At 39.5% G+C, this 22,000-nt stretch overlaps 1 long non-coding RNA gene across 5 annotated transcripts in view; it reads left to right on the top strand.

Moving 5' to 3' along the window:
• The window catches only part of LOC147345995 (uncharacterized), a 272,600-nt gene that overhangs the window by 215,721 nt on the left and 34,879 nt on the right, over positions 1-22,000 (top strand). For 4 of the 5 annotated variants that reach the window (XR_015153434.1, XR_015153435.1, XR_015153438.1 and 1 more), the window contains 2 exons: positions 19,024-19,212; positions 19,296-19,432. This is a non-coding gene — a long non-coding RNA (uncharacterized LOC147345995). The remainder of the gene's footprint in view (positions 1-19,023; positions 19,213-19,295; positions 19,433-22,000) is intronic. The other variant, XR_015153436.1, reaches the window with a different exon arrangement.

The raw sequence follows: 22,000 nt of genomic DNA on the forward strand, positions 1-22,000 counted from the left end.
AGCCTTCTCATTGCAGTGGCTTCTCTCGTTGCAGAGCAAGGGCTGTAGGACGCAAGGGCTCAATAGCTGTGACACACGGAGTTAGTTGCTCCTAAGCATGTGGGATCTTCCCAGATCAGGGATCAAACCCATGTCTTCTGCACTGGCAAGGGGATTCTTTACCACTGAGTCACTAGGGAAGCCCAAAACAATGACATCTGGCAAGATGTCAGTGACACACAAAACAAAAAGATGGGAGAGCTATTGCATCTAGGTTAAGGAGACTAAAGGGATGTGACAACTATTTGCCATTGCGATCCTTGACTGGATCCTGGATTGCTATCAAGGATGCTATTGGGATAACTGGGAGAATAAGAATATGGATTTCATATTTGATAATATATGAGCATCAACATTAATTATCCTGAATATGACAACTGACTTATGGTTATAAATAGAATGTGTTTGTTTTTAGGTGAAACAAATGGAAATATTTGAAGTGTCATTATGACTGCACCTAACTCTCAAAGTAATTGGTTAAAAGAGAGAATAGATAGGAAGAAAATATGACAGTGCTAACAGTTCATGAATCTAACCTACAACATTTATTAATATTTTAATGGACATTCATTATACTATATAGTTTCAATTTCCTATAAATCTGACATTTTTCAAAATATAAAGATAGCAGAAAAATAGTCTCAGTGGTTGTTAAGCCTAAGTTGGAAGAATTGCCAGGAGTATTTATTAAAAATGTAAATTCCTATGCTTTACTCTCATATAGGGTTTCCCTGATGGCTCAGATGGTAAAGAATCGCCTGCAATACAGGAGACCTGGGTTCAATACCTGGGTTGGGAAGATCCCCTGGAGTAGGGCATGACAACCTACTCCAGTATTCTTGCCTGGAGAATCCCCATGGACAGAGAAGTCTGGTAGGCTGTAGTCCATGGGGTCGCAAAGAGTCGAATGCAACTGAGTGACAGCACTGTCAGGGGTAAAGAATCTGCCTGCCAATGCAAAAGATGTGGCTTCAATCCTTGGGTTGGAAAGATCCCTTAGAGGAGGAAATGGCAACCCACTCTAGTATTCTTGCCTGGGAAATCCTATGGACTGAGGAGCCTGGCAGACTACACAGTCCATGGGGTTGCAAAAGAGTCAGAAATGACTTAGCTACTAAACAACAGCCCTCATCTATTCAGTGGACCTGGAGTGGAGTCCACTTGGTAAAAGCCACCTAAGGACACAGGAAGTAGATAGAAGTATCAACTCTGTGCAAGTCTGTTCATGAATACAATATTATTCTGTTGACTTGGTCCAGTCCATCCATGCCTTCACCAGGCTACCAACAAGGCCAGATGAAAATGAACAGCACTTTCTGGGTCTGGTGCTCTGGGAGGGACTTTCCAAGGTACTTTCCAAGTTTTGTACCCAGGCTCTCGTCGGCCCACAGATACATGGTTACCAGCCAGTTACTGTCCATTTTCTTGGGAAGAGTGTGAGAGACAAGGATCAGATGCTAGTAAACCCAGCATGTGGATGTCCTTTGAACTGAGCCATATATCTGGGTTTTATTAAGTCCTGTAAATTTATGAAAATTGAGGGATCATTCAGACAATATACAGTTCACTCATATATTATATGTTTAAAGAGAGTTTTATTATATTTACAAAGTTGTTCAAGCATCAGTCAGTCAGTCCAGTCTAGTCGCTCAGTCGTGTCCGACTCTCTGCGACCCCATGAATCGCAACACGCCAGGCCTCCCTGTCCATCACCAACTCCCGGAGTTCACTCAGACTCACGTCCATCGAGTCAGTGATGCCATCCAGCCATCTCATCCTCCGTTGTCCCCTTCCCCTCCTGCCCCCAATCCCTCCCAGCATCAGAGTCTTTTCCAATGAGTCAACTCTTCGCATGAGGTGGCCAAAGTACTAGAGTTTCAGCTTTAGCATCATTCCTTCCAAAGAACACCCAGGGCTGATCTCCTTCAGAATGGACTGGTTGGATCTCCTTGCAGTCCAAGGGACTCTCAAGAGTCTTCTCCAACACCAGCATCACCACTATTTAATTTCAGAATAGCTTTATCACCGCCCCCCCAAAGAGAACTCTGAATCTATTAGTAGTCAAACACCATTGCCTACTCCCTCTAGCTTCTGGAAAATGTAATCTATTTTTTCTGTGTCTATGGATGTCTTATTCTGGATGTTTCACATAAATAGAATCATACAATTATGTGGTCTTTTACGTCTGCTTTTTTTCACATAGCATATTTTCAAAGGTCATCTAAGGTGCAGCATGTATCAGTATTTTATTTTTTGTATAGCTGGATAATATTTCATTGTATGAATATAACACATTTTGTATATCGATTAGTTACTTGATTTATTTCCCCCCCATTTTATGGCTATTCTGAGTAATACCTACTATGAATACTTGTGTATAAGTTTTTGTGTGGACATACATTTTCATTTTTCTTGGATATAATTTACCCAGGAGTGGAATTGCTGGGTCATATGATAACACCATGTATAAGTTTTGGGGGAACCAGCATATACTTTTCCAAAGTGACTGCACAATTTTATATTTCTACCAGCACAATATGAGAGTTCCAATTTCACTGCATTCTTGCCAACACTTGCTTTCTGTTTTGTTTTTTATAGTAACCATTTTAATGGACATGAAGTAGTAACTCATTGTGCTTTCGATTTGTATTTTCCTGTTTAGTGACGTTGAGCATCTTTCTGTTTACTTATTAGCCATCTGTACATCTTCTTTGGAGAAATGTCTTCAAATCCTCTCTATTTTTAATTTAGGTTGTTTTTGTTGTTACGGAGTTGCAGTATTCTTCATATATAGGATATTAATCTATTTTTTGTTTCATTGCCTGTGCTTTTGGTGTTGAGAGATTTATTGCCAAATCCAACATCATGAAGATATTCCTCTATGTTTTAAGAGTTTCTGCAGTGTTAACTCTTCTACTGAAGTCATTGAGCCATTTGAGTGAATTTGTATATTAATTAAGGGTACAACTTTCATTCTTACAATGTAGATTTCCAGTTTTCCCAACATTGTTGAAAGGACCGTCTTTTCTCAATTGAACCGTCTTGGCACCCTTAGAAAAAAATCTCCTTCCAGGTGGGGTGGGGTGGAGCCTCTTCAATGGGGCCAGCAGTTTGGGAATTTGAGCAGGGCTGATTCTCAGAGGAATGGCAGGGTGAGCTGCCTGGTGTTAGCCAGTTTGATGGACAATGACAGACACAGCATCTTCCAGCACCTGGTCAGCTACTATCATTAAAAAAATGATGCCACCAGCACTTTTGTCCCCAGAGAAAGTTCCACTAGATTCCTCCGCCTCCAGCATAAGCTTTAAACCTAGCCTATGAAATTCCTTCTCATATGACCCAGTTGCTTTTCAAGCTGCTGCCTCTGTGCTGGGACTCAGAACAAATCGATGAGAGTGAGCCCTTCAAGAGTGGTGTCTTGGTCTCAGCCTTCTGGTTCTCTGGGACAAAAGCCCCACCAGTTTGCAAAGCCAAATGTTATGGGGGTTCAGCATCCCAGTGCTGGTCCCCTGGTCTAGGGAACCCAAAATGGGGCTTGATGTTCTTACTACTCAGGGAGACCCTCCCATTTAGGAGTCACCACACTGGAGGTATGGGTTCTAATAAGACTTCATTTCAGCCCCTCCTACTATCTTGGTATGGCCTTTTCTTTCTATCCTTACTTATTAACAACACATCTGTTTTGCTGGTCTTCAGGTCATTCTTGGAGATAGCTGTCCTATATGCAATGGTACTTTTGGTTTAGGAGGTGACAATCTCAGGATTTTCCTGCTTCACCATCTTGGTCCAGACCTCCCTTATTTGTGTACTATAATCTAAAGGACACATTATATTAAGTACCCAGTAGTACCTATTGGCCACCTCATGCGAAGAGTTGACTCATTGGAGAAGACTCTGATGCTGGGAGGGATTGGGGGCAGGAGGAGAAGGGGACGACAGAGGATGAGATGGCCGGATGGCATCACTGACTCGATGGACGTGAGTCTCAGTGAACTCTGGGAGTTGGTGATGGACAGGGAGGCCTGGCGTGCTGCGATTCATGGGGTTGCAAAGAGTCGGACACGACTGAGCGACTGATCTGATCTGACTACCTATTATTTTCATCTTCTCACCAGATTTTAGTTCAGTCACATGACAAGTTCCAAATTTAGGCCATGATGTTTAAAGTGAGTTGATTGAACCCTCTGGCAGATGGGACTGTTTTTATGAAAAGAAAAGAAAATCTTATTTTACTAAACCCTCAGTTCTACCTGCACTGTGCTAGATCTATATAATCGATTCTTTCACATTGACTGTTGACAATCTTATCAGTTCTTTGTGACCAACATTAGTGACAGAAGCCAAAACAGTTTGGCCTACAAATATTGAACTTGGTAGCGTTATGAAATGTTAACTCACATCAAGCAGCCATGTAGCAGTTCAACAACACACCCATTGGGAGGCTGAGGAACAAAAAAGCCACAGAGAAAAAGTCGTTTGAGTGATGGGGCAAATTCTAGGTCAACTACATTTGAAAAATGTTCTTTCTCCATCGAATATCCAAGGTTTCATAAAAATATTCCAGGACAACAGTATAAACTTGGTAATGAATTAGCGCAGCCAGGTGAAAGCTGAAGTGAAAGTGTTAGTCACTTAGTTGTGTCTGAGTCTTTGTGATCCCGTGGACTGTAGCCCACCAGGCTCATCTGTCCCTGGAATTCTCCAGGCAAGAGTACTGGAGTGGGTTGCATTCCTTTCTCCAAGGGATCTTCCTGACCCAGGGATCAAATCTGGGTCTCTTGCATTACAGGTAGATTCTTTACCATCTGAGCCACTTGGGAAGGCCAGGTGAGTGTTACATGAGTGGAAATCATATAAAAATGGACTTTAACAAATTAAAGTACTAAGTACTAACGAATTAGTACTTCTAGGATTTCTCACTTTGGAGAAATAAGATCAAAAACAGAGACAAGGATAGCAAAAAACCAAGAGAAATTGAAACATAGTTATTTAAATTTGGGTGGTTGATGCTGAAAATTTTGCCCTCTAAGGATTCTTTGGATAGGTAAAGGGAAAGGAATTAAAATTGTTTTCTTTTTGATCCCAGAGAATGACAAGCTTGCTACCTCAAAAAATAGCACAAGCAGATTGTGTGTTTATGTTTAAACTCACTAGCAGGTAAGGTAAGCAGGATTTGTTTTAAGAAATTTTGCTTTTTCTGACATAGGGATAATGACAGATACTGCCACTACCATGGTTCTGATTTAACTAATTAGCTTCTGAAAGAAAATAGTTCTGGTTTCCATTTTTCAAATTCCACTGAAAAGGGGCTTGTTTATTACAGTAATTATGCTATAAGCATCCATTTAAAGAAAACTGCTATGGAAAATTTGATGAAAATGGGCTTTAAGCTTTCTTTGGACCCCATGATTTAAGCTTTTTTTTTAAAAAAACAGAGCAATCTGCAGAAACCTGAGTCTGTAAAGTGGCATTTTCCACCCATCTAAATTCATGTTGAGTATTAAGCACTGGTAGAGTCTGAAATGAGGAACAAACAGTCACTTAGATAGCATATATTGCAGAAATATCCCATAAAGATGCAAGAGTCTGCATTAATCATCTGAGCGGGACAATGGGTGACCTTTTCTAATAAGAACAGGAGCATCTAAAGTGAACATTAAATTTCACTGCGGCCCTATTTGCTGTCTATCTGTGGCATTCATCACTGCCGAGATATAAATGTACTCAGACTTTTGGAATCTGACAGTCATACTTCCTGGAGAGGGAATGTTCTGAGGAGTGCAGAAAGCTTGTTCACCCCTCAATTTTGGCAACCTTAGAGCCATTATGGCTTCGTGTCTCTTTCATTATGAAAGCAGAGCAGCTGTTGAGTGAGCAAGGTTAACAAACCTTGGAAAAATATTAAAGTTAATTTGTTTTTAGGGCTTTCCTAAACCCAGAAGTTGGAAGAAGATTATTTTATATGGGCCCATTAGTCTTTCAGTAGTTGAATCTGCAGAGCTACTTTTAAGATTGACTCTTTGGGTTTTAAGAGATATTATTGAGGGTGGGCATCTGTTTAACTGGAATGTGGAGTCACGAGGGGCTGATGGGTTGGCGTAGAAAGTGCTTTGGACTAATGACCTGTTCAGAGACTGGAGAGTCATGAAATCTCAGCTCAACTTCTGACATTTAAAAGACTTTGAAATTAACTGGTGAATAGGATCAATGTAAAACAACTAGGTGGAGAGAGAAAAAGTAAATATAAAAGGTTATTTGGGTGAATTCAAACTTTAAAAATAAAATCAGTAAATTTAAGTCAACCAAATTTTAGCAAGCAGTAGGGAAGGATGACAGGAATGGCCTGAGGATCCGTCACATCTACTTCTTAGGTACCCCAAAGCTATGTGGTCTTCTCTGAACCTCGGTTTCTTCATCTTGAGCTTATTATAATGAGTCTGGCATATAGATTTAATTTGAAGATTAAATGTAATAGATAAGATAATAAGATTAAATATAATAATCTCTTAGAGCCTAATCTTTGTGTGGTTGGTGAACCACACAAATGTTACTGAGGGCTGTACAAATACTCTGAGGGAGTTGCATTTTTCAGAAACTCTAAGGGCTTTTCAGATAGAAAAAAACAGAGTACCTTTAAGACTTAAATATTAATGCATATATATGGAATCTAGAAAAATGGTACTGACGAACCTATCTACAGGGGAGCAATGAAGACGCAAATATGGAGAAGGGACTTGTGGACACAGAGGGGGAGGGAGAGGGTGGGAAGAATTGAGAGAGTAGCACTGAAACTTATGCATTACCATGTGTAAGATAGCCAGAGGAAATTTGCTGTATGATATAAGAAGCTCAAATCAGACGCTCTGTAACAACCTAGAGGGATGGGATCGGTAGGAGGTGGGAGGACGGTTCAAGAGGGAGGGACATCCATAAACCTATAGCTGATTCATGTTGATATATGGCAGAAACCAACACAATATGGCAAAGCAATTATCCTCCAATTAAAAATACATAATTTTAAGAAAAGGAAACTTGTAATGATCAAATCTAACTAAAGAACTAATGTTAAGGTATGAGAGCAATATATAGATGTAAAGTGTTTTTATTATCTTTAAAAAGTGAAAGTGTTAGTTGCACAGTCATGTCCAACTCTTGAGATCCCATGGACTGCAGCTCACCAGGTTCCTCTGTCCTTGGATTCTTCAGGCAAGTATACTGGAATGGGTAGCCATTCCCTTCTCCAGGGAATCTTCCCAACCCAAGGATTGAACCTGGGTCTCCTGTATTGCAGCCAGATTCTTTACAGTCTGAACCACCAGGGAAATCCTTTTATTATCATAGTATGAACAAATTAAAATATTCAGTTAAAAAGAAAGGATTTAAACCTTGAATGCTAAATATTTTGGATTATGACAGAGGGACAATAAATAAGGATTTTTTTAGAGACCTGCTTACCGCTATTCAAAATATTACCAGTTTGGGTGAAATATTCTGAATTTCAACTCTAACCTAAATGTTCTCTGTGTGGATCAGTAATTTGTGCACCCTGAGCAGCAGCATCTGTTTCTGGATTGGGGTCTAGAAGCTCAGTGGCTGATGGACTCAGGCCAAGGCTGATTGACATATCAATCAAAGAGCTGAAGCTGAAGGCCAGTTCAAAAGGGGTGGCTGGATCTAAGTCTGAGGAAGTTGAGATCTGAAGGACAGAAGTCCCCAGGCACTAAGGGTTGAAGCGTCTATTGAGAGCTCTACCTCAGAAGTCTTGAAACCAGTAGGAAACTGGGCATAGCCTGTAATTAATTGTTACCAGGCTAATGTGAGCTGTTTGAGGCTCGTTTCCCTCCCTGTAGCCCCTGATTGTTCTGAGACACTTTGCTAAAGGCAGAGTGGTCAGGTATTCAAGAACCGTAAGATCTTACCAGATCCTGTCCAGCCATACTCCTCCATCTTGGTCAGGGTATGTGGTGGCGTCAACACACGAAACACTCAGCATAGTGTCTGTCACGTCAGGTGAATTCAGGGAATCTCACTATTCTCAGGAGTGTGTGATTGGAGAGACTTTGGAGAACCCCCAAGGTGTCTGAGCCCTCCTGCATCTGGGCTTTCTGCAGGGTCATGAAGAGACCGGTGCTGAGTGCTCAGTGCAAAGCGTCCTAAGGAAGCTTCTAGAAGAATCTGTAGTAGTGAGAAATTGATTGCTAGTCACTTTTGAATGTAATATAGGGAAACAAATATACTTCAAAATATTTTGACTTATTTTGATACTTGCATTCAAGTTCAATGAGCTGAGAGAGGAAAGAGGAACAATTACAGAAAAATGGAAAAGTGAGGAAGTGACATTTTTGCTTTTGGAGACCAGAGGTTCTCTGCCTTTTGTGGTTCACAAGCTTGCTTTGTGTCAGGAACTGTTTTAGTTACTTTAACTCATCTAATGGTCTTACTTTAGACCTGTAAAGTTGATATTATCAACACTGCCATTAAACAGAGTTTAAATAATTTGTCCAAGGTCTCAGAGCACAAAGTCAGGTCTCAGATCCAGGTGTTTGAGCTCTGGAGTCCACATCCTCAATCCCCATGCCCAGCTCACTTCTACTTATGTCTCCATCCTTAATGCCACTTCATTTCCACAGTATAGAAAATCACTGTATTGCTTTGCTTTGTCAGCATTCCCAGGAATACATAAAAACCACCTTTGTTAACTGGACAAGAACATGACTAACATTGACAAATACAACGGGCTCTCAACTTGCTGGAATCAATTCATGTAAATTAGACATTACCACAGTGTCTTTAAAAGGAACTCATTCATTAACTTAACAAGTCCTCATTGAATGCCCACTACATGGCAGGCATTAAGCTAGATATATAGGGTTGTGTGGTGTGCTAAAGACTATTTAATAGTCTCATCTGACTCTGAAAAAAAACAGCATGATATCTTAAAGTTGAAATAGTCTACATTATCAGGTGCCAGACTTACACTAAAGGTAAACTTCAGGATCACACTAAAGATAAACTTCAGTATCAAACTCCAGGCCTCAGGAGACTGCCTATATCTACCTTTAACTAGAATCAGCACAAAACAAAAGAACTCTCTATATATAAGTTTAGGTACTGTGTGCAAATAATGCAGGCACACTCCTGTAAAGGAAAAATTGATCAGCTCCATTGCAAGAGAAGGATGAGAAATGTTAAAATTAAATCCATGCCTTTCTGATATTTCTACACTGGAAAGATGGGGGGAGCATTTAAAAAGAAAAGAATGCTTTGATATGAATCAATCAGCCAACAAGTGTAGAAACTCGACAAGAGTTTTGGTCAAAGGTTTTCTGCACTGTGCTTTCCATGACCTCTGAAAGCAGAGTATCAGACAATTGGTTGGAGAAAGAGTGAAAGTTGCAGTTCTATTATATAGTAATTTCATGTCAGAAGGAATTAATTGTCCATTGTCTTTGTGCTCTTGATAGTTGTGGTCAATGAATTGATCTGACACTGAAAATTAATGCCTGCCATATATTTTGTGTGAAATGATGATTCTCTGCTCATCAAGTTGTCAAGGCAAGCCATTACCTTTGCTGAGAAATCTATCTGAAGTTTAGCTTTTCCAAAAAATTGAAAAATCTAGATGTTTTATGCATCAACCACACTTCCTATTCAGTGATGAGGTTCTCTGTACCTAGCCAAAAGATCAAGCATTCTCTTGAGTTTTATTTCCAGGTAAAACATAAGTGAGGCTGTTTATACACTGTGAGCTCAGCAAAATTTAAACAACAAAAAGAAAACTGATGAATAAGCCATGCTATCTCAGGCAGAATCATACAGAATAGTCTCTTTAAGAATTTCAGAGGTGCAAAATTCAAATACTTTTCAAGCAATTAACCAGTGACAGGTACGTACATCAAAGGTTAGTTGAATCTTAAAATGGACTCAAAGTGTTTTGAGGGGCGGGGCTAGGCTTATCTGCAAAATGTAGATAACACCATCCTTGAACAATGTCAGAGATCCATGAGGTAATATATGTAAAATGAAATTGATTGTTCCAGGAAAAAAATGTAAAAAAGTCATCTACAGACTCATCTAAGTATTCTGGACATCAATTTTTACCTGATCTTATTGTTAATGAAGTAAATTAGTGCCATTAAGGAAAAGTCAACATTAAGTAGCAAGTCCTTCATTTGAGAGCAGCAAGGTGAATTTTGGCTAGAATCTAGAAAGAATCTAAGCTGATATCTTTCCTATAGTAGATAAGCATTCCATTTAAGAATTTGAATATACTGGCTGTATTTGAGTTGGTTTCTACTTATATTTCGTTTTTGTTGGGAAAATACATCCTCTTAGAAAATGGTAAGAACAATTATGATTTAATAGTCTTGATAATCAATATCTATGTAGAATACAAAGCATTCAGTAACAAGTTGAATGTTTGCATCTTCTTTTATTCATGTCTGCAAAGGACCTCATTATAGATCTATATGTATATGTACATTGTTTATGTTTACTTTCTAAGTCATGTCCAACTCTTTTGCAACCCCATGGACTGTAGCCCACCAGGCTTCTCTGTCCATGGGATTCTCCAGGCAAGAATACTGGAGGGGGTTGCCCTTTCTTTCTCCAGAACTATATGTGTGTGTGTGTGTGTATACATACACTTTATATATATATATATATATACACACACACACACACATACATACATACATACATACACTTTTGGATAGCATAGTTTAAAATGTATTAAAATTTTTTAAGACACTGATTATTTTTCAAGAAGCATGCTCTCCTGTGTGCATTATGCATTTAAAAAAACTTTTATACAAGTTGCTACTTCACTAATGACAGATTGGCAAGGGATCAAGAGAAGTAATAAATGCATGTCGATTTTCCTACAAAATTCCCTTGTAATGTTAATAAAAAGGGGCCCAGTTACAATGTCAACTGAAGAACTGTTTCCTTTTCCAGACACTTGTTCTTAATGATGAGTTATACTTGAGGAAGACAAATACTGTTCTTTCCTAAAGAACTCATTTTTCCCCCATGATGGAAATTTGAAGTCTATGATTTGTCACAAGTCTCAGCAGGAAGTAAAATGGCCAAGCATGGCTTAGCATGTCATCTATTCAAGTCATGTGGTCTCAGTTCTGCGGGTGACAGAATTCTCCATCTCTGGTTTGCCCTTGACCACCATTGTAGTCAGTGATCACAATGAAAGAGTGAAGTTTGGACTTTTAGAGTGGCTTTATCCTGGCTCAAGTTCAGAGTCACCTTGTTCCATCTCATAGGAATAGCAATTAGATGTCATCCAGTAAGAAAAAGAACATCACCATCACTAAGTATCTTAATTTACTTTTCTGTATATGGAAGTTAACCTGAGACTATAATGATATTCCTTTCCATGTGCGGTGAAAGTTCTCCAACAAAAATGTGCATGTGATATAAATAGATAACTTTCCAGATACTCTTAAAGAGCACAGCCCAAACTGTAAACCCTGCTGTAAAGGAAAGTAGCTTTACAGAAATCGGGGATTAGTCTATAAATTTGCATGAGTATGCCTCAAGACTTAAGGACAGGATATCTGCATTGGCAGCTGAATGTGGTTCTTATGAATGGAAATAAAGTCACAGTCCAATTCCTGCCACTTAGAAGAAAAGCCACCAGGAAGGAACTTTACCCGACAATGAACTGTTTGACACAAATCCTCTGCCTTGGTTGTATGGGCTGAGTACATCACTTCTTTTCATTTTATCCTCCTAACCTTTCTCTTAAGTCATACTGTATCTTCAAAGACCACGTGTCCTTCAAACTCAATTTCCAATGTTCCAGTTTGAAATGTTAACAGTATCCAACTTTTCCCAAGTATTATACTCTAGGTCTGTGTAAAAATTAAAAACTTAAAATCTCATCAAGATCTTCCCGAAAAATCTCTTAAATATTTGATGATAAAGAGTACAACCACTTGATTTTGTATGTATAACCTGCAGACATCTTGAAACATTCTTCTATTAGTCAATGTTTCTCTTTGACTCTCAACTAAGTACTTAATATTTTTCTCCAGGATTTAAGCAAGTCATCACCACCCACATTGTCTGGGCATTTTCATAAAAGGTCAGAAAACCTTTAAAATCATTTATACGTTCCTTTCATATGTCTCATCAGTGTACAAACACCTTTTCTAAAGCTGATTACCTTAATTCCTTGCACTACATAGTCATTTGAATGGAGTTTCAGAGAAAACTGTCCAAACTGCTAAAATGCTTTCTTTCATTTCTCAATATTTTTGTTATATGTTCATTATATACCTTATGTAATAGTAACAAATTCTTGTTTAACTTAAATTTTGAACACTGACCCATATCAAAGGGTATATAGTCTTTACAAACTTTGATTTGTGAAGTTTTAGGGGAGCTAGCCCAGTTAACAAAGCAATTTGTTTCTTGTGAAATTAAAGGAAATCTCTCTGGATCCAGACACCATCTGTTGAATAAGCTAGTTAATAGAGTAGAAAGAGCATAGGGGTCAAATTACCTGGATTCAATTAAATCCTGGTTCTGCCTTTTCCTATACAAACAACCTGAAGTTAAATTCATTACCCTATCCCGAGGCTTGTTTTTCACATTTTTAATAATTATGATAATATTACAAAGTTCATAGGATTATTGGGAATTTGAATAAGATACTGCTTTAAAAAAAATCACTTGTATGAAAAAGTACCATACAAATATTGTTCTTACTGTTTTTGTGTTTTTTAAAAAACTGTGTAGTTTGGAGAATAAAGTAATGTAGTCAGTTTGAATGTGTGTGTGTGTGTGCACGCGTGCATGCATTCAGTCACTCAGTCAGTTGTGTCTGACTCTTTGCAATCCCATGGACTGAAGCCTACCAGGCTCCGCTATCCATGGAATTCTCCAGGCAAGAATACTGGAGTGGGTAGCCACTCCCTTCTCCATAGGATCTCCCTAACCCAGGGGTTGAGCCTAGGTCTCCTGTATTACAGGCAGATTCTTTGCCATCTTAGCCAGAGTTTGAATAATTATATCCAAAATGGCTTCTTCCTATGAGTTGTTCATATGGCCTCATCAGAGAGCAATCTAGAAAAAAAAAAAAAAACACTAAAAATGGTGATGTCTCTTCTTCTACATGTATTTCCATCTCATATATGCCTAATTCCCAGGTATTTTGGTAAAGTTGAATGTTTGGGTTTGTTTGTTAGGCTTTCAAGAAGAGACTTGGATAGGGGTGGTGTGGTGCTTTTTACATTTTGGAATTTTCAAATTCAAAGTGAAGTCGCTCAGTCATGTCCGACTCTTTGTGACCCCATGGACTGTAGCCCACCAGGCTCCTCCATCCATGGAATGTTCTAGGCAAGAGTACTGGAGTGGGTTGCCATTTCCTTCTCCAGGGGATCTTCCCGACCTGGGGATCAAACCCCAGTCTTCCGCATTACAGGCAGATGCTTTACCATCTGAGCCACCAGGGAATCCCAAAGTGACCAGGACCTCCTAACTGAATTGTATCTCATTGGCCTTTAATCTACCACCTCCTCTCCTATCTTCCTATAGGAGTGGAACATCTATTGTGGTATATAACAGAGATCTGGGCTGGATGGCTATTGGAATTAGACCATAAATTCTCTAATACCATCCATTTTATTTTCAACATTAGAGTGATACTTCCTAATCATGATGCTCATACCTGGGGGTACATAATATTTGTGATTTTAATTTTTTTTTAATTGGAGGATAATTGCTTACAATATTGCGTTGGTTTCTGCCTTACATTAACATGAATCAACCATAGGTATGACCATGTCCTCCTTGGTGGGAGGGAGGTTTAGGGGTGTGATTCTTTTTTTAAACACTTGTATAATTACATCTTTGTTTCAAAAAGTCCATTCTCTTTTGTGTGGCTGTGTTAACTGAAGGCATATTCACTGAAGTCTCCATTGGATGACTCATGGCTGCAGCCTGAATGTGGCTTCAGTTTTCCTGGAAACTTTGGTTAAGTTGATCATGTCCTTCTTTCACAGGCTCACATTGACTTAACTTTTAATTACTAGCATTTTCTCTTAGAGTCAGTCTTCAATTTTCTTTTCTCACTGCAGACATCAACATGCAATGAGATCATCATCTTCCAACCTTTAATTGGCACTGACGCAATGATAGCTTTCAAATATTGGTTTTCAGGCATTTGCCTGTATTTGCACTGTGGACACCTACGAATCAAATATAGTGCTAAAATTCAAACTTTTTATCTCCCCCCCCAAAAAAAAATAAAGAAAAGAAATTTACCATATCTCCTATAATTCTTGTTTCAGTTAGTTATATCACTTTTCATTCAATCTAGTAAGACAGAAAACATAAAGAAATCTTATGCTCCAACCTTTGTAACAAGTCAGTCAGCAAGACTTGTCAATTGCCTTTTCAAAATGTTTCTTTAATCCAACCATTCGTTTCGGTAGAGCTGCCCATGTTCTAGTGTAGGTCCTTAATTATTAAATCTAATTATTTAATCTAACACCTAATTATTACATCTAACACCTAATAGCCTCTTCTTCCTTCCATTCCCCTTCCATGCAGCCACCTAGTCAATTGGAAATGAGATTCACCTATGGCAGTCTTTTTCTGCTTAAAAACAAAAAACTAAATAAAAACTCAGTAAATAAAAGCTGAAAGAAAGACTACTTTATTAACAACCTATTCTCAGCGTATCTGTCCGGATTCATGCCTCTAGGATTTTATACTTACATTTTTGTGCATGGCTCCCCGTTTCTTCTTATTGAAATAAACTTTGATGCACTCTTCAGTCCCTTCACTGGGACGCTGGGAACCAACTCCTCTTAGCTCTTAAAGGACAACACCCCCGCCATCACCCTCTCTGTCTCTCTTCTGTGTCATAAGGTATCCTGTTTCCACTGGATAATTCTCTTCACCATATAAACATGCTCAAACATCTCATTTAAAAAACCCTACCTTTTTCATGTCCCTCAAGAGGTAGCTCTATGTTTTTTATGGACTTTTAAAAAAATATTCATTTTAGAAAAAAAAAAAGTGGGAAAGAAATGAAATAAACTCATACTTTAATTCTGCCACTTTAATGTCCTAATTACTAGAGATTATAATACCTGATAATTATAACTCAAAGTTCTTTGTTTCTTAAGACAGTTTTGACTATTTTCATAGGTTTATTAGATAAGTTTTATGATCGTTTTGATTGGTCTTACCCAATCCCACTTCCCCTTTAAATACCCTTCAAATTTTGATCAGAATTGTTGATATTTTTCAGTCACTAAGTTGTGTCCTACTCTTTGGGACCACATGGGCTGTAGCACACCAGGCTCGTCTGTCCTCCACTATTTCCCTACTCAGACACTATTGAGTCAGTGATTCTATCTAACCATCTCATCCTTGGCTGCTCCCTTCACCTTTTGCCTCAGTCTTTCCCAGCATCACGTTCTTTTCCAATGAGTCAGCTCTTCCCATCAGGTGGCCAAAGTACTGGAGCTTCAGCATCAGTCCTTCCAGTGAATATTCAGGATTAAATTCCTTTAGGATTGACTTGTTTGATCTCCTTGCAGTCCAGGGGACTCTCAAGAGTCTTCTCCAGCACAACTATTCGAAAGCATCAATTATTCAGCTCTCTGCCTTCTTTATGGTCCAACTCTCACATGGGTACATGACTACTGGAAAAACCATACCTTTGACTATATAGACCTTTGTTGGAAAAGTGATGTGTCTGCTTTTTAATACACTGTCTAGGTTTGTCATAACTTTCCTTCCAAGGAGCAAACGTTTTTAAATTTTATGGCTGTAGTCACTATCCACAGTGATTTTGAAGCCCAAGAAAAGAAAATCTGTCACTGCTTCCACTTTTTCCCCTTCTATTTGCGATGAAGTGATGGGACTGGATTCCATGATCTAATGCTCTATTTTTAACTTCACCTTTTCAGCAGAAGTCATTCAAAAAATTGTCTATACTCAAGGCTTCTTCTTCCTACACTTCTCTCCTGATTTCACTTTGACCAATTTTTCATCTCCAGGAATCCACTAAATCCTCTCCAGTCAATATCAGGTATGATTTCTATGTTACCATTTGAAGGCACTTTGGGTTTCATCTTACCCTATTTATATCCTTCAGCAAAGGTACACTCTTCATTTTTGAAACATTGTCTTCACTTGAACTTTGGGCTTCCCTTCTCTCTTGAGTCTCTCCTTTCCTATCCCAGATTGGTTATTGGTTCCACTGTACCTACCAGATTCCAAAAGTTGGAACACCTGAGGGCCGAGGGCCCAAGCCTCCAACCTTCTCTGCCTGCACTCACTCCATGGATGATTTCATCCATTCTGACTGCAGTAGTTCCACAGGTAAACCAGTGACTTCCAAATTCATCCCTCTTGCCCTGACCTTATTCTTGAACTTCAGATACACTTGAGCACTTGCCTACAGGGGATTTCGCTTGCATGTCTGACAGGCCTCTTAGGTGTTCAATACTGAGCTCTGCCTCTATTGGTATCAAATATGCTCTGCATGAAGTCTTCCCATCTCAGTCACTGTCACCTCCATTCTCCACTGTTTTAGACAAGTTATTCCCACATTTACACCATTGCAGTGGCCTCCTAGTTTGTCTCTCTGCTTCCATCTTTGTCCGCCGTAGAGTTGGGGCATGTGTTCAGTCATGTCTGATTCTTTGCAACCCCATGGATTGTAGCCTGGCAGGCTCTTCTGTGGAATTTTCCTGGCAAGAATACTGGAGTGGGTTGCCATTTCCTCCTGCAGGGGATCTTCCTGACCCAGGGACCGAACGCTTGTCTCTTGCATCTCCTGCTTTGGCAGGCAGACTCTTTACCACTGGCACCATCTGTAAATCCTGTGTCCTTCTTTGGTCTTTTCCTGACACAACATCCAGAGTGATCTTTTAAAGTATCAGTGTAAGTGAGATCATATCAGTCCTCTTCAAAATCTTTAATGCCTCCTTTTTTAACCCAGGGGAAATCCCCAGATTCTTATTCTGGCCTCAAGACTTTCTATGGTCTTTCTCTTCTACACATTTCAAGCCATGATCGCCTCATACCCTCCTTCCCTCACCCCTCAGCTCTAACCTGCTGGCCTCCTTTCTGTGTCTACAACATCCCAAGGACACTGTGGTCTCAGGGCCTTGGTACATTTTTCCTTTGCCCAGAAAACTTCTTCCTCATATCCATATTGCCTTTTCTCCACTTTCTTTGGATCTCTGTTTATCAGTTTAGCCTAGAGGTCTTCTACCACAACATCAAGTAAGTTACACATTCCTCCTGCTGTATCTCTTTATGATACTTCCTAGTACTTATCACTTAAGGAATAGGAATTTGATATGTAAGTCCAATTTATAGCATTAGGATGTAAACTCCAGTGAGCGGTAGGACTTACCTGTTTTTATTTGTTGATAGCTTCTTTGGACCTAGGTAAGTACTTTGCTGGGCTTCTCAGGTGGCCTGTGGTAAAGAACCCACAGGAGAATGCAGGAGCGTGAAGCAACTTAGCCCAAACACACACAAGTACTTTGTCATGCCCTACTCCAGGGGATCTTCCTGATTCAGGGATTGATCCTGGGTCTCCTGCTTTGCAGGCAGATTCTTTACCATCTGAGCCACCAGGGAAGCCCTAGTTAAGTACTAAGAGCAATGAATATATACTGAATAGAAAAATGGTTAACATTGTTCATATATAACTAAGTAAGCACGTTTTTGGTTTTTTTTTTTTAAGAAAATTCATCACAATTTCTGGCAAAATGACTCAGAATGACTAGAAAGTGGTCTGCCATTTGAGTAATCTGAAGAGAGCAGCCCATGGCAGTTCACATTACATTTTGTTCAGAAATAAACATTAATAGTAATTTAATTTTTAGCTAAGGCAGTGGCACTTTCACAAGGACAATCAAACCCCCTGAAACAAAGAGAAGATTAAAATTAGTGAGACTGGAAAACCAAGAGGAATTGAGCAACCAAATCGATATCTCTACTTGACCTTGGCCTTGATCAACACGTGCCAGGCAGTCGACCCCGCAGAGATCCTCAGGACAATGTTCACTTTTGCTCCCACTCTTTTTAATGCTAGTGATGGTCATGCACAGGCTGAGAGTAGGGGAGTTTGTAGCTGGGAATTGGTTCTTCTTACAGTCATGGTGGAACGAACCTGATAGATTAACTGGGCCAGTGGTTTTCAACCATTTCCCCCCTGAAAGTGATATATTTAATACCTGCCAGGTAACCTTTCCCTGAACTTCGTCCTCACATCACTCACTCGAGTTTGCAGCACAGGTGATATCGCCTATGGGTTCTGTGCAATTTCAAATCACTACCTAAATGCCCCTCCCCCAGAACCATTTCTCCCCTCCATTTATATACTGGCAACATGAAGCTGGGAACTGTTTTCTAGATGAAACTTGTCATTTTTCAGAAAAGCAATCTGAGGCTTACAGAGAATAAGCAACTCACCCAAGACAATGGAGACAGAGAGTTAAGATCTCAAAACTCAGAGACTAAGCGATCTAGAGACTGAGCAAGACATCTTCCTGGCATGATATTTATTTCTCTGTTAGTGAGAAACAAGTGTCAAAGGGACAATGGCCAAGCTATCAGTTCAGTTCAGTCGCTCAGTCGTATCCGACTCTTTGCAACCCCATGGACTGCAGCATGCAAGGCCTCCCTGTCCATCACCAACTTCTGGAGTTTATTCAAACTCATGTCCATTGAGTCAGTGATGCCATCTATAGATGGCATCTATATATGGCCAAGATATATAGAGAAGTAAACCCTGACCGACAACCTGCAGGGACCAGTCCAGGAAGCCAGGCTGCTCTCCACTGTAACCAATCCAAGAAGTCAGTGTGCTGTCTGTAAGAACCAATCCAGGAGACTAAGCATAGCCATGTGACAATTGGTCTGAAATGGCTAAGATGTGACTAATATTAATAACTGACAATTTCCCTAATTTTGCCCTCTCTTCCAACATAGGACCAACCTGAGAACCCCAAACATGAACCCCTGACCAATCACAAAGGATGCTCCACCTGTAGCTAGCCCACCTGCAGGGTCTCCATGCCAAGAGCCTCCAATCAGGCATACCTGATGTCACCCAGCTTCCACGAGAAGGCTTGCCCGTGTCTCTACCTGCCTTTACATTTCTACCAAACACAAGTGATGGTGGGTGACCCCCTTGCTATAAAAAGCTCTGAATAAACAGCCTCTTCTTGGTCTCATGTGGGTGAACTCACTGATTTCCACAGCTCTCATGGACGTCCCAGCAGACACAGTGGGCACTGCCCAACTCTGCAGACCCCAGCCTTGGACCACGAGTTTCCTGAGAAGACAGAGAGGCCCCTAGTACCCGCTGTACACAGCTTGTCAAGTCCACGCTTATATGGTAAGTCAGCTTTAGCTCTGAATTTTGCTGTCTTTGTGTTGAATTTCTCAGCTATTTATTCCCAGTTTGGTCCCCAGATTTTGTTGTTGGTTCCCATTTGGTTGGCATCCTTGGTGGAAACAGGCTTTTTCATCCCTGTTGCTCTCTTTTTTGTTACTGTTTTATGTTGCGCTGTCTAAAAGTGTTTTTTGGTTATAAAAGGAGAATAATTGTATGGTATAAGACAGGCAGAGATTCTTGAAGTCTGTTGTTCTAGCTGACCTCACACACTGGTGAGTTTGTGCTTCTCTAGACCAGTATCTACTTGGACAAACTTTGTTGTGGGTCGCCAAGACATCCTAACCATGTCATTGTAAATGAAGACTAAATTCTCTTGAATTCCTAGTGCAGTACCATATTACACATTACTAAATGGCGTTGTCTTCCATACTTCTGTAATGTGTAATGTGTTTATTACTGTCAAAAACTTTATATTATTACTATTATTCATTGTGTTCTAATACTCTCTGCTAGAGCTCCTGGAAGAGAAATTTGGCTCAGTTGGCAAATTTACCCAAGGCTGGCTCTGGGCACTTTTTGGTTCTGTCAAGGTGTCCTGCCTTGTATATGATAGACGTTTGCACATGTTTGCTTTTCTTAAATGGGAAGAAACAGAGAAGGAGGGAAGACAGCTGTAGAACATCAAGGTGATACCCATGTATTCATTTGATCTGACTCCATGACTGAGATTTTATTATCTGTATCTTAAAGGTGAGTAAAAAGAGGATTGGAACGATTCAGTAACTTGGCCAAATCACACGGCTAGCTAGTGGTGGATCCAGATGTTCAAACCTAGTCTAAATTCAAAGCCTACCTTCTTTCTGCTTTGCCACATTAACCCGTAAAGCATAAACACAATCACAGCTTAAAATCTGCAGTAGAATTGGATGAAATGATGTTAACACAAAAATATTTAAAGCATCACGTTTTGGGGGGTGGGCAGACTTCTGCTTGAGGTGGAAGAATCCTGGGTTCTTCCGTTGCTAGAGCACGTACTGGAGTTCTGGCTCCTTGAGTAGGAATTCAGTACAGCCTGCGTTCCTAGTTAACGAAGTGTGTGCTGCCCTCTACTGGCACCAAGAAAACACTGCTGCGCTTTATGTTGGCTCAGCAGGGCAAAGGATGTAAAGATTAAATTCTCCCTGTCGTTTTCAGAGATTTCCAGTGTGTCTGGTTTCTTTCTATTGTATTTTCTCCTTGAATAAACTTACAAACTTTAAATTCTTTCCTTGCCAATCTCTTCTGGCCATGCCGTTCCTGTTGATACGTTTTATATTTAGCAGAGGAACCTAGAAAAACTAAAGCTACATCTTCCTTAGTGGAAATGTAGGAGATTAGAAATTGGCATGTGCACTAGGAGCAAGGATGCAGTAGTCCTTGCTATTTGCTGTCAATATTGCCCTAGATTACAGGTGACTAGTATGTAAACTTTTGAAGCCATTATTCTTCTCTGTGCTATATAAAACTGATGATTGATTCTCAATAAGGCAATTTTAATATTCACCTGTTCATTTAATCATTCATTTATTAAACCAAGATCCCTTAAAGTCTACTCTGTACCACCATGCTAGTGGTGAGATGGTACAAATGAGAAGAAGCTACCTACAGTTCAGCAGTGAAGATGGGCTTGGCAAACAAATGATTACAATGCAGTTTAGATAACGCTGTGGTCTTTACAGAATGCTGCACATTCTCAGAAAGAATGACTAATCTTTGCATGAATGTGACCAGGAGACTTTATGGGTGAGAGTGTGCTTACATTCCCAGATGGGGAAGAGTTTACATGATGGATAACAAAGGAGGGGGATTTCAAATTGAGGGGATTCATGTCAAAGGTGTGAGGATAGGGAAAAATGGAAAACCAAGCCAGAACATACAGTTCTATGTGTTGACATGAAGAATATCCAGGGAGTGTGTGAATGAAGTCTGGGATATAAAGAGAACAGAGTTTTGAAGGGGCTAACTTCCACACATGATAAATTTGGACTACGTATTGTATGTATTACGTATACAGAGAAAGATGACAGGAAAGTATTGGATATTTTCAATGTATGATTCTTATTCAGATTCTGTCTTGTGCAGTATAAAGTGGGAAATGACTACTGTAAAGGAATCAATTGGAATACCAATTCTACTTTGGAAAATGCACACTCTCTGGGATATTTTCTGACATCTTCTGACTGATGGCCTAATTAAATAGATAACTACTAAATTCTACTCAATACTGTAATATGTAACCATATATCAACTCTTTAACATTAAATTGAATTTAAGGGTAAGATATTTTGTAACTGTCGCTTGAATAAGAGAACTAAAACAAACTTTTTTTCCAATATCCACCATCCACCTCCAAAATTCTCCACTCTACTTTGTTCTTATAAAGTAAGTTTCTAACTACATTTTATCTACTTTATGTGGGTTTGATTTTTTTAATGAATTTTACTTGTGTATTATAAAAAATACTTGATATAAAAATTCAAAAAATCAAAAAGTGGTTAAAAATTATCCTCTTATACCCAACAACTACAT

The sequence above is a fragment of the Bos grunniens genome, chromosome 24 (assembly GCF_055505025.1).
Source record: "Bos grunniens cultivar Pamir isolate PY7600 chromosome 24, Bosgru_T2T1.0, whole genome shotgun sequence".
Taxonomy (NCBI): Eukaryota; Metazoa; Chordata; class Mammalia; order Artiodactyla; family Bovidae; genus Bos; species Bos grunniens.